A 19,814-nucleotide genomic window follows, 5' to 3' on the forward strand; every position below is an offset into this window, starting at 1 on the left:
GGAGTCACTCTATCATTCCCTAAGTATATTATCCAGTTTCCCTTTGAATACTTGCACAGAATCGCTCAGTTGGTTTATAAATAATACTGATTATTCCTTATGTTGGCAAGCCACATTTCATTCCACATGACCAAAAAGTAGACACCTCTAGTGTGAAACACATCAGTGCTTTAAACAGAACAAAACATCATGGCATATGAAGATGGAAGCAAATATTCACCTGAAATCACAGAGGAGAAATCAGGCAGGCAAAACATAACTACCTAAGCTGGAATTGAGTAAATAAATGAGACCTAACATACTCCCTTTTCTGTAAAGAACACCACTACCTATATAAAGCAATCCACACAAACAATAAGTAGGGATGGCTTTGAAAAACTGTAAGAATTTACCAGCACAGGCACAATGATGACTTGATTTCCCTCTAATTATGATAGATGGTGATAAAAAAGCCTCAGCTGTTCAGTATTTATCTATTGACAAATCTTTTTCATCAGCTGGGAAAGTCAGCTGGAAAAGCAGAACTTTGTAAAGCTGTGGTACAAGTGAACCCTAAATAGCAAATGCCAGGGTGCTGGGTACAGAATTCAGGTGCTTGTCCTTTTGTACAAATCTGTAATCAAGAAATTTCTAGATGGCAAGAAGCTTCCATCGTGGCCAGGTAAAACATATAAAAAGACTATAGTATACTCTGGCTATTCCAAATGCCTGCACAATTGCATAATGATTGTACAAGCTAGCATCAGCACAAATTAGTCCTGAAAAACAGACCTGCATTCTGCTACGGCAGAGCATTTGGGACTTCTCAAACTGAACATATAGGAGGTCAGCTTTTCATCTCCTTTTTATTGCCCAGTCAAACACATAACAGAGAGGCAGAGACAGCCACAGCTTCTCAAGAAACCATCAGTATTTATCAGACAACCGAGTACTTAACTGAGTACTTACTGTCTCTCTGTTGCTGGACTCCCTATGTTTGGTGCTCTCATATCTCATTTTCTTTAGTAGAAGATGAGATTATTTCACACATTGTGGGACTGAGCCACAGGTGACAGGAATGTATACACTGATGTAACATTAGGTATTTGGTAAATGATGTTAAAAAAAAAATCCCTTTAACAGGAGACAGTACACTGTGAGCTTACTATTTGCTCTTGAACAATACCTGCAGGAGAAATGCAGAGATATAGGTTGCCTGGCAGAAACTGGGATAAAAAAAACCAAACAAGAAACAAGAAAACCCAAAAAAAAACCAAAAACCAAACAAAAAAACCCCAACAAAAATAGATTTACAGATTTACTCAGAACAGTAACAGCAACGTATCAACATTTTAGAAATATTAAATTCTTGGCTAAGATCGCATCGTTCCAAATATCTGGAAATGTGTCTTTCAAAATTGAAGTATCCTAGAAGTCCAGGATGGACTGTCCTTAACTGAACAATGCTCCCCATAGAGTCATCATTAAAAACATTGCGCCTATGTTTGATTGAAACTGCATACTGGAAACTTATCATCATTCTGTGAATATGTAGCTATTAATCATGTGTGTATGCATACACATGTCCTGTTGACTGCAGCTGGAGGCTTTTACTGCAAACATAACCTAGGTGGTACAGTTGATTTTCTCCTAATTATGCTATCGACTTGGAAAAGCTGCAGAGGGTCATGACAAGATCAGGAGTGTTACCATTTACACACTACTGAGTGCAGAAAATGAGGTATGCAGCATATATTTTGTAGTGTTGTCTACAGTAAACAGAAGAGGGTTCAGTTATAGTTTACCTCTCTAGGACAGACAAGTACAATTCCTGATACACAGTTCAGCTCTCTGGTCACCGACTGCACTTCTTCTCCCTGAGTGTTTCCTATTCTCAATATGAATCTCAACAGAAAAGATGGATCATCTTCTATAATAAATATACAGTTCTGAACAAAGACTATCAGTGTAGGTCTGGATTATAATATTCCAGCTACAGTAGTCAAGGAGATTGCAACCTCATGTCAACTTAAACATGTATCAGACAACTGTTAGGCACAGCACTGGTGGGAATCTGCAGATTGTCATTTATGGAAATAATTCTGCTTTCTGAGTCAGACTGCCTAGCCTTTCTCAGCTCACATCTCAACACAGTCAGCTACTACTAGAGTGGGAAAGTTGGTACATTTCTGAACATTAATATGTCATCTCTCAGAGACCTAAGAGATAGGGGTCTTAGATTCCTTCTCACGTTCTGCTACATACTCTTTCAGGCACTGTGGGGACATCATTTTGGCTTACTACACTTCAGCTTTCCAATCTGCAAAGTGGGATATTACCTTGCCTTACTGGGTACTGAAAAGAAACCACTCAGCATCATGACGAGAAGATGGTATTTCAGCACATTGGAGGTCTGATGGACCTTGTGTACAGGGGAAGAGCTCTTCCTTTGCCAAGCATCCTTAATTGCTACAATGACTATAGCGTTTCAAGCTCCAGTTGAAGGCCTTTCTCTCAATGATACAGACAACACCAAGATTTTTAATTCTGTAGTTTGCTGATTACAATTACAACCAGCAGTTTCAGTAGAGGCCAAAGAATAAAAAGTCTGTTTATCTCTATAAATAGACCTTTGTGCCTCTGTCTTCTGGGTCTTAAGAACCAGGTGAAGACATATTAGTAAAGTCACAGGAGATAAGCATGTTTTACTTGTTTAGAGAATTTTTTTTTTCCCAGGGATAATAGTCTGGCACATTTTGCAAGTATCTCATTCATTACACAGGCATCATAGTTCAAAGATAATGTTAGAGGCATATTATCTAGTAAGATAATGGTTCAGCACCACCAAGCACATGGTGGAGGTCTTTCAGTCTCTTAATGGAAGGAGTAGACACAATTCACTAAATTCTTCTGATTTTACAATTCACACATCCATACCCTGACACTTTGTGCCAAACATCTTTCAAAAATACCTGCAAGTTAAAGAAAAAGCTTAGTCTGTCACAGAAGGGCAGCAGTCACTGGAAAGCAGCAAGGTCAATTAAAAAATGAAGCCTGTCTTGTTCAGTGCACAATACTGGAGAGCTGCAGCTTGATGGAAAGTTAGCTAAGACACCAGGGCTAGTCTTCTGTTTCTTGAATGAATTGCTAATTGATTTCTAATTACTATTGAATGTTATGATAGCCTTCTTTAAATACAAGTCAAGTGCTTCAAGTATTCTATACTGAAGTGTATAACCTTTCATAGAGTGACATTAATCAAGAAGAGCAGAGTACTCAATAAAATTAAAGGACAGTAAATTTGGAAATTTTGTGTAGAAATGCTATTTTATGCAGCCTACAACCAATCTGTGGAATTCACCGCCTCAGGAGATGATCTGGCCAAATGTAATGGTTATGTCCAGTTGCAAAATCTCTAGTTGAAACCTAGCTGTAATGATATGGGGAAATAAAATCAGAGAATACTGGGAGAAGGAGACAGCAGAAAGAAAAGGCAACACCAAATTGTCACTGAATATACATTCCTGCTTGAAGTTTTCATTTTGAAAATGAGCTTTTTCAGGAAAAACACTTTCATAACTTTAAGGATGTCTAGAAATGATTTCCTCAGCTTAGTCAAAGATGAAGTGATCTTCCTGACAGGCATGGTTCAGGTGATACATAAAGGGCCATGCATGCACTAATGTGAGATTTAGATATTTACCACTGATCAATTAGTAAGTAAAGAGGTTTGGATTGATATACAAATTTTCCTTTTCCTCTGCCTCTTTCCTTCTCTTCCCATGAATATTTGGGTGAATACATTTCATTCACACATGTACTCATGGAACTATAACTTTAAACTGCATGTTAAATGACACTAGAAACATTTTTTTTTAATAGGATGATGCACTGTTTTGCACTGTAAGGGAAAAAATGCTTTCCCTAAAATTTTTTAGTCGGAACTCAGGTATAAAAACAATTAAAATATACAGAGGATGAAACTTCATTATTCACAGCTACATCTCTGTTTAAAATATTAAATTAAAAAAAAAATCTACATTATAGACAGTAAATCCTACATCCCAGGCAAGGACTATGTACCCTAGACAGGAAAGTACTCCTACTCTTCAATTATTGTTTTGGCTTCCATTATATCTTCACGGTACTCTCATGATAATTAAAACTTTGTTTTGTTTCTGAAGCTTCACAGACTAAATGCCTCTCATTCATACCGTCAGTGAATGAAAAAGGTCTCATAAAACCATTGTAACCCTTCAGAAGTAATTAAGGCAGGGTGAATTTCCAAGAAAGTGTCCAGGTAAATTTGTATAGTGAAGAAGCAAAACTTCAAAAGATTCATTTGGTTATCTTTACTTTTGCTAGATATGTCAACAGAAAGAGCTGAGGAACAAAATATTCATCCCAAAAGAAAAAAAAGGGTATTGCTGGCAGCATCTAACTAACAACTGTAACTGGCAATAGCATGATTTTTGAGGCTGCTCTGCAAATGAAAAATAAATTATTTGTTCAATGAATCATTCTCTGCTGGTTAACTTCTCAGCTGCTGAGCTGATTTGAGCTTAGGAACAACCTGGCTGTGCTGTACTTGCAGTCTTTGCCTTGAAAGCTCTTGCTAGTAATCAGAGAAGCACAGGACTTTTGATATGAAGGTTTGACTCCTTTCTTTCTCTCATCTTCTCCTTAGAGATCTAAGGACACCTGAAAACTCTCTCTTTAGTGGTCATGCTCTTAAACAACTCTTAAGTAATTGGACTGTGACTACTGAGATCATGACACAAATAAACCAACCCCAAAATTTACAAAAATTTAGAATTGTTGGTTGGCTCTGGTAACAAATCCTGCACACTGTATTTTTCTCTGACCTCTGATCAGCACACTGCTTATGTTATACTGGGTTTTTTTTAATGTAATACTTGTGATAAATACATTAATTATGCCCCACTGTCTTTAATATTGCTTTTAACAAGGAAGTTACTCATCGTTATTCACAATTTCTAACTTTTTTGCAAAACTATAAATGCTTAAAGAAGCCCCAGATAGACTTCAATGAGGGGGCACAGAACTAAAGGTACAGTAAAAAGGCACACCGTACAAAATTTATTTCCTATGTATGTCAGGCTCCATAAGCACTTTTTCCAACCTGTGGGGCAAACTATGGGATTGCTTCTATAGCACTGAAATCCTACATGTCCTGAATCTGCTGATTTGTTTGGAGCCTCAATGGTGTGAGGCTGCTGCATATCATGTCAATAAACATATGAAAAAAGAACATTTTTATGTGAGAAATCTCTAGCTGGTCTCCACATACACCTCAAGTAAGTCTATACACAGCATGTATCCATCTGACTTCAGCATTCGCAGAAGGAGCAAGAAAAGGATCATATTTCCTGCTACCCATCATCAAGCTGAATTTAGACTTCATGCATTATTATCCTAAGGTTGAAGATTCCACCTTGCAGATCTTTCAGTGTTTAAAATGTAATTAGTTGCCTTTGCTTGGTTGGTTTTTAATCCAGTACTCGCGTATGTGCATAGTTTAAGGCATACAAGTAATTCTCTTGAAGTCAATGGTCAATAATATTGTTACCAGCAGAAATGAACTGATATGCACAAGTACTTTGCTTGAATAGGATGGGGCAGCAGAGTGGGAGAAGTATATGATAAGGAGCTCATTTTCTGAAATTCCCTGGGAAAAATTAGAAGTTTAATATACATAGTGACTAAGAAATGACAAAAAGATTTAAGCATTTCAGTCTAGACATTCCAGTGCATCACAAGAAGTATTATAATTTATCTCGTCACCTGAAATGATCTTTCAGCCTTCCTGAGTCTTTAAGACAGGTGATAAGAAGTGGGAATTTAAGGTCTCAGAGCTGACTCAAAGCAAAAGGACAGAGATGGAAGAAAAAAATACAAAACTCCAAACCTTCTCATCAGCAAATTGTAAACCCTAAAATAAACTAGACTTACTTTTATGGTCTAAGGAACAGTGGAATAAAATTGCTCCTGAATGGCTTAAAATACAAGCAAAGGACTCTAGATGCCTTTGCTCTTATTCTGAGTAGAATTTCTAAACATCAACATTCTTATAGTCTTAAAGGGACTCTAAGCCACAGTTGCTCCTTATGACTGTTCTGAACTACTGTCCATTTTGTAGCTGGCACTATCAGATGAATGCAAAGGAGAGACTGCAGAGTTCAACTCAGCTGTAGTCTGAACTGATGACTAAGGGAAGTGTAGCACTTGATCAGTTGCTCCTGTTAAAAATAATTTGTTTTGAGAATCGCATTTCTTTTGTTTTGAAGTACTGAAGAAGAAGGCAAATTTTAAGCTCATTTGTTCCCTGCGAGGACTTATTTTAAGGCTCTTCTTACTGTGTTACCTCAATCACGAAGTTTTACAAATTTCATATGCGCATTCTATATGTACACATAGACATCTATTCTGTATGTGCATACACATATCTATAACCTTTCCTCAGAGTCTCTTCAGGAGAAGGGCAAGACCAAGCTGGATGAAGGCAAATGCACAGGGATCCTGTACCAGGGCAGATAATGCTCCAGACAGGTTATTCTTCTATATGGTCACTGCAGGATAAAAACAAATAATGTAGTCAAGATTCATCATATGTGGGCAGTGGGAAGAATGACAAGATTCCCATGTGTACCTTGGTTTCCCAGTTGCTCTGTGTGTTGTGTAGTGATAGAAAGAGCAAATTAAAATTCCACCCTGATCTAGAAATATTGACAATTTGTACAGAACTCTCTGCAGGAGCTAAATGGAGCCATTAACTGAGAAAGGATTGCCTCGGTGAGGACAACAGAAACATCAAGGGAAGACATTAATTTGCAACAGAGAACCCTTGAGAAAAAATCAAAGGAACTGCAGCAATGGAAGGTGAGTCCAGAAGAGAGAAGGGGAAGCGGGCAGACATCTGAAAAGACAAAGTCTGCAGAGATTGCTTTTTCAGCCCTGCTAACAAAGACTATGTTGAATCTGCTGTAGATGTCCTCATCCAAGTACACCTGCTCTGATCCAGGTGATTTTCAATTCCTGGTTTATTTTACAAAAACTTTGGGTATAGTTATAGTTCACTGCTCTGCTATCTGATCTCCCTGACAAGAGAGTGAAATCTCCAGAACTGATCAAGATTCCCAAGTGAAAGCAGTGCTAGGCTCAACCTCAGAGCCATGAGAGCACATGCTCCTGCAAAAGATACATCTTGACTGTCTTGAACTTCTTGGGGAGGCTGTGTAAAGGCAGAAGTCCTGCAGAAGAGCCCTACCATTTATCCATCTTCAGTGTTCTGCCAAAGTCAGGTACCTATACAGGTAACAGCACCCATTAAGGGTCTCCATTCTCTCACATGACCCATTATTACACAAGTGGGTTATCTTGTTGGGTGAATTTGCAAGTTGCGGAAATACCATGTAGTGGTGTCCAAAAATTATTTTGACTTGTGTGACTTAAGGCTGCTGCAACCTGTGCAAGAACAAGGTTAGAGCAGAAATCTAGAAACACTGCCTTATAACCATGTCTGCTCCTTGAGAACAAAGTGAAACATGCAAAATAGCTGTTTGACGTTCTCTGAAACTAGACAATCACAGTCGAATGGCATTTTGCTGTTATATGAACTCCCTTCAGTGAAGAACACATAAAAGATATGAAGAAAACTGTATTGGGTTTCTGTTGCATACAGTATATGGGAAGTGCATTGCTACCAGGACAATTTGCCAAGCTTATTTCTTTATAACAGCACCAAGTCATATTTTCATCATTTAATAAATACTGGCCTGACCATTTCAAGGATGTGCACACTTCCTCAGCTGGGAAAGACTGTATGAAGTCAGAGACACTTATTAAATATATCAACTTTCAACCACCTAGCCCTGGATTACTGATACTGTATGCTGACACTAAATCCTTCCACTATGTTTTTTAGCCCCCAATGTATAACCACTGGACTCCACAACATTATTTCATTCTTCAGTAAAGTTCTATATTAATATCTCAGCATTTTTCAATTTGGGTGCACATTGGTTTTTTGCAGTCAGCTGTTCTTTAACAGACTGAGCTGTTACGGGAAATAGAAGGTCTCTGTCTGAGAGTAGGAAGAGAACTATAATGGGCATTTAAATACCAGCAAGTCAAATCGTCTGTGGAACAAAATGATTGAGCTGAACTGTTTTTCCACTACAAGCTATTCCTGTTAAAATGCTTAGTGATCCGAACTTCTGGGGCACGGTAGTTTGTGCTTTCCAGAGAGTTATAGGGGCAATATAGACTTGGCAATGGGCAATATGTGTTTATTACTGTCTTAATTAAATCTGTAATCTTAAATGGCCTTCACACAAGCTTACTGTACAACTTCAACTGATAGCAAAGGACCCTGGCATTTGACTTCACACTTTTCATTTCAAAATAGAGGAATAAAAAGTTAGGCTCTCCCTTGACTAAGAGAAAATAGCAGTGATACTGGATTTTGTTTTCACAGTGTTACAAGATTTGTTAGCTCTAGTAATGTTCTAAAGGGACATGGATTACCACAGCAAATCAACTATCTGAAAAGTGAATTTTGCTAACAAAATCTCAGCATATTAACTTTTGTTAGTGCAAGTACCACTGGGAAACTCCTATAGTCAACTAAACTAGGAGCCAGGAAACCAGAAATAATCAGGAAGCTACCATTCACACTTCCTCCCATCCTGCCTGTACTCTTTGTGGTTTCTTGTTGGACTTCTCTATTTTTCTGTGAAAACTGGATGGGGGCTACATAACTCTGCAGTATTTTTTGCAATACAGGGATTCTGAACTCCCACTGAAAACATTAGTTACACAGCAAGAATTCCTTACATCACAGACAAATTCTGAGCTCCAATAAGCCTCCTGCTTTGCCACCTCACTCTTTTTCTCCAAGTTTAAGATGTAAAAGAGAAAAAAAATAATTAAATATATTTCAGTTTCGTATAGAACAATTGTCCATATAATTTAGGATCAATCAGACCGTGTCGTTCACTGAGAATTAAGGAAGAATTATTGGTATCATAAATGAATGCTTGTGGTTACTTCTGTCCATAGTTAGCCCAGAAAGAATAATTTTATCTGGTGTATTGGTCACCAGCAGTGTAGATGCCTTGATTTTTTGCCATCATTTAGGCTGCCAACATTAGTGTCGTGGCCAGTTCATCTCAGCTCTCCCCTCCAGTTTCAACTGGATGAATTGTTGAAATAATGAATTGATGAAATAAAACCTGTAGCACTGCATGGAAAACACAGCCAGATTCACGGCAATCTGTATCTGTGTTCCTGCACTTGCATGACCAATTCAAGTATCTTTTGCCAAAGTGTTAGTTCTAGACTAACCCCACCAAAGGCAGAGAACAGAATCTACATCAGTAGAAGATCAGGACTCATCCTTCAGCATACAGAGCACAGTGAGGACCTTGAGGGCAACACTGGAGAGAGATGAATGAAACATAAAATGAGTGCAGGTTTAAACTGAATCTAGTGTTCCTAGAACAAAGTAGAGGTTGAATGAAATCACCCACTGATTTCAGTGTTGTCCCTCACTCTGAGTCACTGCTGTAGCCATGATAGCAGCCTAAAATATAACTTTTTGGAACCCAACTTCCAAAAACACCTACGCAACTTCCAATACAGAAATGCAAATAGACAACTAACTGCAATAAGAATCCCTCTGTGTAGGAATCTCAGCCATATATTTGCATGGATGCATTTTGGATGTAATTTTGAAGGGGCCTGTTACCCCAAAGTGAAATATTGAAATTCATTTATTGTGAAGAAATCATGGAATCATAGACTAGTTTGGGTTGGAAGGGACCTTCAAAGCTCATCTGGTCCAACCCCCTGCCATGAGCAGGGACATCTTCAACTAGATCAGGTTGCTCAGAGCCCCGTCCAGCCCGGCCTTGAATGTCTCCAGGGATGGGGCATCGACCACCTCTCTGGGCAACAGGTTTCAGTGTTTCACCACCCTCATTGTAAAAAATTTCTTCCTTATTTCTAGTCTAAATATATTCTCTTTTTGTTTAAAACCATTACCCATCATCCTATCACAACAGGCTCTGCTAAAAAGTTTGTCCCTGAAGTCTGATAAAGTAACTAATTCTGGAGTGTGCTGGAGCTGCTCCATTTTGAGAATGTAAATAATTTCCTCTAAGCTATTTAAGCTATTCCCTCAAAAGTTTTTTTTGTTTGTTTGGGGTTTTTTGTTTTTGTTTGGTTGGTTGTTTTGTTGTTGTTTCGTGGGTTTGTTTGTTTGTTTTGTTTTGGTGTTGTGGTTTGGTTTTTTTTTTTTTTTTCAATGCTGGCTCAGGTCACTCTGTCTGCATTGAGGCTGACTGTGTCATACAGACTAGCTGGGAGAGAACAGGCCATACGCTGACACAGGCAGAGCTCTTAAAGATTCTGGGCCCAGACTGAGCGGGTCTTCAGGACTTTGCACAAACATAGCCTGGTGTCTAGTATGCCAAGTCCTTGCTCTTGATCCATTCTGCTTGTTGATATAGGTGACTGACAGGCCATTTTCCCTACCTCTTGACTACTCAATAGATATCATAAATAGCGACATTACTTTTGCCTTCTTATTACATCTCTACTCTTGGTTCCTGAACAGTAAATCTACTTAGAGGAGATTTATGTCACTGATCCATCTCCAGTGTTCTGCCAAAGTCAGGCAACAGCACCCATTAAGGGTCTCCATTCTCTCACATGACCCATTATTACACAAATGGGTTATCTTGTTGGGTGAATTTGCAAGTTGTGAAAATATCATGTAGTGACCTCCAGAAGTTATTTTGACTTGTGTGACTTAATCAGGATTTGAAATCAGGCCTCCAGAGGCAAAAGTCACAGAGCTTTACCTGAGTTGCCTTGTTCCTACGTAACTGTGTATGGGCTTTTTTTCCCTTTAAAAGGAAAAGGTTGATCTTTGAAAAAGTGATCCAAAAGCCCAAAGGCTATTTAGCCACAGGGCTGATAGCTCTTTCATTACAGCTACTGCAGCAGTTCCATCTTTTACTGTTGCTCAGTTATTTAAAAACCTTTCATCTTTTAAAGGCTTTGGAAATTTCACTGCAAAAGAATAAAGTGCTGATTTCAAGCACGAAAATATGCCCTAGAATGGTGGGTTTCCGAATCTGATGATTTCATTTTATCTTAGAACTCTGGGCTTTCCCTTCCTGTCTCTGTTTATTTTGTATTTACATTTGCATGGCTGATTATCCAGAAAGGATTTTCTGCCTGTTTAACTGTATTGCTGTCTTATAACCACTTCTATTTATCTCAGTGCAGCCTGATAGCAAATTCTACCACGAGTATATCAGAACAGCACTGATTGCTGCATGCACAGGAATACACAAGCACATACTGTTCATAGATTTACATAGTCAATTAAGTCCTTAAAAATAAGGATAATGAAAAACAGTACTGTTAGCTGTAGATAATCACTACCTTCTTTACTAAGTGGAGGCATGACTGTCAATTCTTTTTTCTCACTTGATCAGTATATACCAGTTTCCTTTTTAGCTAGTTCCCAATCTATGATTTTCCTAGAAGTCCGGTCTACATTTTAGATGATGAACCCTGTTTTCAGTTGTGAAATCACACCTAAAAGTCTCAAATAGAATGTACAATATCTACAACTCATAGCACACAGCTAATAAACCTTAATCTTACAGGCACACTAGCCACTCACAGATATTGTATAAGTGCCAGGTGTTCACTGGATAAATTACTATCAAAGAGCCTGAATGAGGTGCAATTGCATTATCGGCAGACAAGACTGCCCCTTCTCTTTTTCTTGTGAGTCTTATCAGCAACATCAAGTAGGCAAGGTCAGCACAATGTCCAGGACTGACTTTTTCTAGATATGCTTGAAAGATTCACAGCGTGTATGTTCCATGGTAAATATCCCCTTGATTGAGTCCTAAAACCTTCATTTTTTCATGGACACTTTGCATCTTTAGAGACGTGCTCAATAGTGGTTTTAGGCCTCCAATTTGGATGTAGTTCAGAGGACTGGAGACAGTTCTAGACAAAGCCATAGATGCAGCTAAACTACATGCTTATGATGGTATGACTACCGAGTCTTCAGGTCCAGCTCAGGCAGAAATCCCACTGAAATCAATGGATAAAGCCAATATTAGTGGACCAATTCTCTTCCCAGACAGGAAAGGCTTATTACTCACAGCAAGATTGATGAGGGTCTGGTTGTATTTCCCTTTGCCTTGGAAACAAGGTGTTTAAATAAATTAAACTCAAAATAAACATGAGTTTTATAAATAGTCAATTCTAAAGCCACCATTTGTGTTTTGAGCTTGGGCATATTCCCCAATCTTTATTTTTCTCAGGGTCTAGATAGTGAACCAAAGCCCATTATTTGGAATCTTTCAGTGAATATGGGTTCAAACTTAAAAACTCTGAAAACTATTGTTTCAGAAGGCAATGATCATCAGTTCTTGAAAAACTGGTGGTAGGACCCAAGCAGTGCACCAACAAACAGAGGCACTCAAAATCTAAAGTCATATAGAAATATCCCAGTATCTTAGTTCTTAATTTTATAGCTCTGGGATTAAAGATTAAAGACAAGAAAAGTCTCTGTGGTGATTAGACAGCAGCAATTAGGAAACAGTCTTAGGAAGAACAAAAGAAGAAAGAATAGAGAAAGGGCAACAAAAAGACAGGACTGTTAAAGAGGTCCTTCCCATGCAGGAACACTGGGCAGAGGGTCTCCACTAACACCTCCCCATAACCAACCCAAAGAAGCTTATTTTTAATGGAGATCTTATTTCTATATAGAAGAAGAGGGCTGAGAGGTCCAAAGTTGAGACCTGAAGGGCCCACAAAAACTTAATTCCACACAAGTACCTATTTTTCATTGAATGAATGTTCAGCAGCAGGTTTTTGTGGCAGGTGGCAATCAGCAAGTCACTGCTGTTACTTACCTTCAAGGCAGCAGTACAGGCAACCATGACAGTTGCACATGAAGTTGTTCATGGGAAAAAGGAAACCAGATTTAGGTCAGCATTTATGCAAATTAAGTGTGGACACTGCTTTTTCAGTGCATTAATGCTGTGGCCCTTCAGTGCTCTGAACTATGTGCCCTCTCCCCTTACCCATCACTGCTATAGGAGATAGAGATGAAATAACCTCTGCAATCACAGAGATGGGTTGCTCATACTTGCGTGCTCATTCTTTGTATATTTTTCACATCCATGCAAAACCCTGCCAAAAAGATGATTAAAAAACCTCAACCCCACAACAATAAAAGCCCAGCATTTTCTTGGAGGGCTGGGGGTGGATGGGGAATGAACACCATGGAAACATGTAGACAGATATATTCTTAGAATCAGATCATTCTCTTGTGTGGAAAGCCTTACTAATTCAAGCCTAAGTGCTGCAAGAATAAAGGCTTGAAAGGAAAAACACAGCTGGTGAAAATTGGGGGTTGCAGCTCTGCATTTAACATCTCCCACTTTGTGGCAATATCTTTGTATTCCTCACTTCATCTTCCTCATTAGCTGCAACAGGCTCACAAGATATGACAATGCTGTCAGCAAAGTAAGTTATTTCTGTTGTCCAGTTTTTTTCTGTTTTAAGGGTGACTGTGAGTTACAGTTTCAAACTCATTTAGTGACTCCTGCAAGTATGATCTCACAGATTGAGATGGAAGGATATTCCAGGACAGCCTGTTTAACCCACTGCATCTATATATGCTACTCTATGCTGTCCTTGCGGATGTGAGGCTACTGAATGTTTCCACTGATTCAATCTCACTACATTGTGGCTCTCACTACATTGCAGTGGCTCTACTGCACTGTTTTAGACAACTAAAATGTTTTCTTGCCTAGGGGCTGGGCAAGCCTACCAAGGATTGTTCAGTCAAATTTGAGGGACTCAGCTTATTATGTGCCAGTTCAGACATCTTTTCCAGGGACAGGTTAGTGTCCTGGACCTTATCCAGACCTGGCTTGGGTCCATCTATAATAATACCACGCTCTTTAGTTTACAGTTAGAGCCGTGAGGTAAACTGTCCCTGGAGGCACTGCATGTTATTTTCAGAGGCTTGACCAAGTATTCTGAAGCATTGTTCAAATGACATGGGGCAAAGCCAATACTCCAAAAACAATGGCAAGCTCAAGGCTGCTCATTACATCAAACAGATCAAGTAGAATTACTTGGTCCTAGAATTCAAGCTGTAATTGGCAAGCTGTACACAGAACAACTCAGGACCAGGTTCTCCACTACCCAGCGGTATGAATAGCCCAATACAACAATGTATGGTTGCATTTTGCACTTGCTCTGCACTCTGTTTTAATTTATGTATGCAATTTCTTAGGTGCAGGGGAGTGGAGAAACCAGGCACATAAAACTGAGGCTGCAGTGGGCAGTTTTGCATGCAGTGTCACAGGGGTCCAGCTGCAGAAAGCAGATTTCACACAAAGATTAAAGACTTTCTAGAGACAGGGCACTGTCCAAATCGTATTTAACTCAGAACCAAAGCTTCCCCTGAAGGACAGTAACAAATTGATTAAAAATAATTAAAAAGAAGCCCCATTAGGGAAGGTTGAGAGAGCTGAATCTGCTCAGACTAGAAAAAGATTAAGGGAAGACAACAAATGCCTACAAATACTTAAACGAGATGTTAGCAGCTGCACAGGGATTAATTTTCCTCCTTAGTCAAGACGACAATACGAAATAACAGACCGCAGCTACAAAATACCAAACAACTCGATTTGTTACATTTGGATTTGCATCTGCTGCTGGAAGTTCGCAAGACTGAGGGGTCTTCAGAAATGGGCCTTAGTCCCTGCATGAGGGAGTGAGCTGCTAATGCTGGCTCATCATACATGAAGGAGAGTTTTGAGAATAATAAGCTCAATCTTTCTACAATGCATAGGAAAATTACTATGTCACATATCATAAGAGGTGCCTGTCTACTGAAATGATTCTATGAACTGATTGCATGGGAGACAGACAGCTGGCAGTTATATCGGGACAAAGTAAACCTTGTAAACCTGAGGCAGTATGTGAGATGTGCTCCTGTGAACACGTAATGTTCCTTTCAAAGAAGATCAATCCTACAGCCAAGAGTCCAATATCGTTATTTTACATTAACAATTTGGCTCCTTATAAGTAATTATCTTACCTGCCACTACAGCAGTGTCAAATTGTTTTTCCTAACGTTTTTCTTTCACATTTCAAAAGAAGCCCATCTACTCACAAGTCTTATCTGCTGAGTGAGAGAGGAGATTGGAAAGTGTATCAATCTTATTGATGTCCAGCCCTTCCAGGGAATAAAAGTGCATTGCTTTCCTGTCTCTAATTATCTTTTTGTTAGGACGCAGATCACAGGCTGGGAAGTAGTATTTCATGAGAGAGGAGACAGGCTTCACTACAGAGGTGAAAAGCTGGAGGCAGCACAAAGGGAAACATGAAGAAGGAAGCAAGAAACTGAAGGTAAAATTTGAAGAGTTACTAAGTGGATTAGGAGTCCAGGGCTTGCAGAAGGTCATACAGCTTTCTAACTTTTAAACATGCAGGTTTTAACCTTGCAAAGTGTGCCACAAGACAGACATAGGTTTCATGAAATTACTAGCATATTTTTCAGGGCAACATGCTGAAACGTGCTGAGGTCCCTCCATTCCCACTGAGAAGAATGCAGAGATCTAGGTACATTTCAAAAGCTATTTTTTCAGAAAATAGGAAGACATAATTGAAAAGCACTTACAGAAAAGTTCAAAGCAAGGGAATTGCTCCATTGGCTAAACATTTCCAGCCAAGTAATTCAGCTCAGAGCTTTATCTGTTGTTCTGCTGAGTTTTAGGTGAGGCTCTTATTTTCAGATTTAAGGAGGGGGCAAAGAAAACTCCCTACATCCACATGTATGCCCTTGGAAGACTATCATAATAGACACTAAGGTCCTGATTAGTCACCTCTAAGTCGTCAGGTTGCACACATGACTACCTGTGGAAAATCTCAACAGCATGATCAAAATAGAAGGTGAGATCCTGACCTTTCAAAATTAATTGGAATTTTGCCACTGACCTCAGTAGAACCAGATTCAAACCTTGGTATCTATCCTGAGTTGCAGAGGAGTTAAGAACCTATCAGTCTGCTTGAATTTTGAATGCTCAGGACTTTTAATATTAACCCATTACCTTACATCATTAAGTAATGACTTCTGAAAATCACCACCTAAAATTTTCAGCCTCAACATTGTCTGATTCACAGACAACATTTTCTTATAACATTCTTTAATCTTTCCTTTCAGCATAAAATGGACAACCAAGTCTCTTGTCTCAGGATGTAGTTGGAGAGAGGGAATCTTAAAGTCTGGGTTTTTAATTAGCTATGCATATTTATTTCCTAATAAAGCAAATTTTAATTTCCATGACCTCACTGTGGATCCAGATCTTTCAAAGTGTTATCTACTTGAGAAGAGAATAGCGTCCTATCCCTGCTCTCTTGTGGAGATGCAACCCGCAACAGGTTCTCTACCCCAAGTCCACTCTTCCTTGGCTGAAAAGGCAAAGACCAGCGAGTAGAGTTAAATATGAGTCAGAACTCACTAAAGAAAGAGTGGCTGACACAAAATTTAAAATATATATTTATGTCCCACCCCATTTACTAAAATTCTTCCTTCAATCTCAGCAATTGAAATATTGCATCTTTTCTATTCTTTACTATCCAGAATTATTCTTCCCTTTGATCTGGCTACCTTAAGCTGGAAGATATGGTTTGAAATATCCACATATGACATTACAGTGTGAATTTTTAGAGACTATTTCTACAGATAAATATTAAAACCACAATGCTTCTCATAGGTGTGCCCTGTAGTAATTACCCAATTAACATCTGCCCCCTGAGCGGCACAGACCCCTCTGCAGAAGGAAATACCCATTGAATCTCAGACACCTTCCCTGCTACATGGCAAACACTGATCAGTGCTGACTTCTATCTCGCTTTGTCAATATAAACAAAGAGGCAAAAAGCCACGTGGGACAATAGTACTCCTAGGATTGTTTGCAGGAGCTTAATCAAGTATGTCTGTCATCTCAGGTGTTCAGGAATCTACTCAAACTTTGTATTTCATGGCCTTTAAACAGAGGTGAGGCTTTTTTTTTTTTGTTTGCAAACTAAAATTTGTCTTCCTCAATTCCTGAAATTTTACCTGCAGTGCTAACTCTTATCTTTTGTAGTCTTGTCTAGGAGTAACTGAGAAATGACAATAACAAACATTTCTTTTCTTTCCAAAGCAAGCATTCTATCAAAGCCGTAGTCTAAAAGGCTAACTATATGAATGACCCTAAAAATAATGACCATCAGGTCTCAGTTCACCATGCTGTCTCTAGAGAAAAAAACAAAAGCTCCAGAAATCAGTGAAAAAAGCTGGCTGAATACCAAGCAAAAGCCAACAGCTACAATCCAGGATGCTGCAGGGCTATCACAAAACAAATCAGACCATCTGCAGCAGTCATGGTAGAAAATCATTTAGCAGTGAGTATATGGTATTGGCTCCTGTTATTAGGTAACTGATATCTCAGTTATGAATGATGGACATCTAGTCATGCAAATGACACATGGACCCAGAAGTGTGGGACTCGGTGGGATCTATTATAACTTGGGCTTTTGGAGAAAATGATGGTAACTTGTAGATAGGTTTCACAATACTAAATTCTATACACTGCTAAGGCTACCTTCATGTTTATTTCTGATATGTTTTACTCTTCCTGTTTCTCCTGAACTAACTATAAATCCTCTCAAACTGTGGCTACTGGACTGGAGGAATGTGAGCTAAATGTGATAAAAGAACAGGTATATTATATATAGCGATAGCTGAGCAGTGGAGTAGTTTTGCCCAGTTCCTTTTCTGACTTAACTTCTGTTCTTCTTCATTATTTTATTAATCTATACTCTCTTTTCAAGTAAAGGCAATTTTTGTGCTCCAAGACCCAGACTCCCCTTGTGGTTTGATCTCTGCCCTTTATCTCAGGCATTAGAAGGAAGCTAGAGTCACAATTCTAATCTAAATTTACAAGGATAGAGACAACTGCTAGCTGTTCCACATAGAGAACAGCTATTGCAGATAAGCTAAATCTTCAAAGGGAAATCTCGTAAAATTTAACTCACTAGTGGGTAGAATGCAGCTTCAGGCTCATGATTAATAGAGAAGCTGATGTTGATCAAGAGTGCAAGCTGCTTTAGTTCAGATTATCCTTTTATGTGCTTTGGGTCATCTTGAGTTAAATTCTGTCACACATAGTAGCACAAGTCTTATTTCCACTGGAAATTCTACCATCTTGGAGAATCAGATGTCACAATACGCCAGTCTTCAAAGCTAGTCATTGTCCAGGGTAGCCTTATGCAGACAGGTTGAGTTGTGTGTGAATTAAATTCCTGGATCATAACATATTGCTGCGAAAGTTGGTGGCAAGAGCTGAATCCAGAACCATGTTTATATCTGGCTGTGTTGGTTTGACCGAAAATGAGTTAATATTCTTCATGCAGTTAGATTTTTTTTTTCCATAGTTAGCATGGTTGTTGCTTGGATTTGGTTTGAGAACAAGAAGATAACACCCTGGGACAGAGTTAATGTTTTTAATTGCTCTGGTCTGAGAGCCAAGGACTCTGAGCTCTGCCCATAGGTGTAAGGCAGCTCAGAAGCGGGGCGTAGATGGGGCAGACATTGACAGACATCCAGAGTGATCAATAGGAGTATTCCATGCCATTAGTGTCATGCTTCATATTTAAGGAGAGTCAGGATCTTCCAGCTAGTCTGGGAGCAGCTTGGAGTCAGGACGGAGACCTGTTCAGAGGAGTTCTGTTTGGGACTTTCTGTAGTTCAGCCTTTTGTCATCCTGCCATTTTGCAGAGGCCTCTGGGCCTTTCTGCCTTTTCCTCTCTTCTCTCTCCGGGATCGGCTGTTTGGGACCAGGGTGCTGCTGCCTGGGACTGGCTGCTCAGTGCAGGCAGGGTTCATGAGAAACTGCATTGAGTATCTTTTTATTTTATGTTCTATTTTCATTTAATATATAGCACCAGTAGTAGTAACAGTATGTTAGTGTTATTTTGTTATTTTATTAAACTATGTTTATCTCAATCCACAAGTTTCTCCCTTTCAGTTGTCTCCCCTGTCTGGGGGTGGGGGATTGAGCGAGTAGCTATCATGGTTATATTGCTAGCTCTGGTTAAACCATGACACTGGTTTACAGGTGAAGGTTAAATCTGAGTTTCACCCCAACAGTATAAATGTATTGTCACTGAATTTCCCAACACATTATGAATTGCAAGGTAAAAACTAAAGCTATTGAAACTTCCAGAATTAGGGTAAAGGACAAGATGAGACTGCATTTAAATTAAAGATAATATTATGTTTTGGCTAAACATGTAACCATAATTGATACCATTTTTAGAGTTAGGAGAACTTATTCTAATATTATTATGATAAAAATAATAATCAGGAATAGTGCTGGTGTGAAAAGGGATTTGTGAGGCCTTTCCTACAAAACCTATGAGCTGATCAGTGTAGTGCCTTTGTAACATTAATGCCATGGGTAAGGCACGCTGTTATCTGTCATGAATACTTCTACATCAGTTATCTGGAGACATATGAGATATTTCACTCCTGCAGAGAGGGTCTTTACATGGCATTCTGCTCAACAAAGGTACATTGCAAATCTTCAAACCAGTAAGCCATGTGCCATATTTCAACATTAAAATATCAATGGAACATTTACATTTGATTTAACTGTGCCTGATAAACCCTCCCATTTTACCCACTAATTTTCTGAGTTAATTAAAGCTCCATG

General features: G+C 38.9%; 1 protein-coding gene across 3 annotated transcripts in view; it reads right to left on the reverse strand.

The window, feature by feature from the left end:
* Positions 1-19,814, reverse strand: part of CACNA1C (calcium voltage-gated channel subunit alpha1 C) — a 485,027-nt gene that overhangs the window by 149,051 nt on the left and 316,162 nt on the right. The window lies entirely within an intron of this gene.

The sequence above is a fragment of the Caloenas nicobarica genome, chromosome 1 (genome assembly GCF_036013445.1).
Source record: "Caloenas nicobarica isolate bCalNic1 chromosome 1, bCalNic1.hap1, whole genome shotgun sequence".
In the NCBI taxonomy this organism is placed as follows: Eukaryota; Metazoa; Chordata; class Aves; order Columbiformes; family Columbidae; genus Caloenas; species Caloenas nicobarica.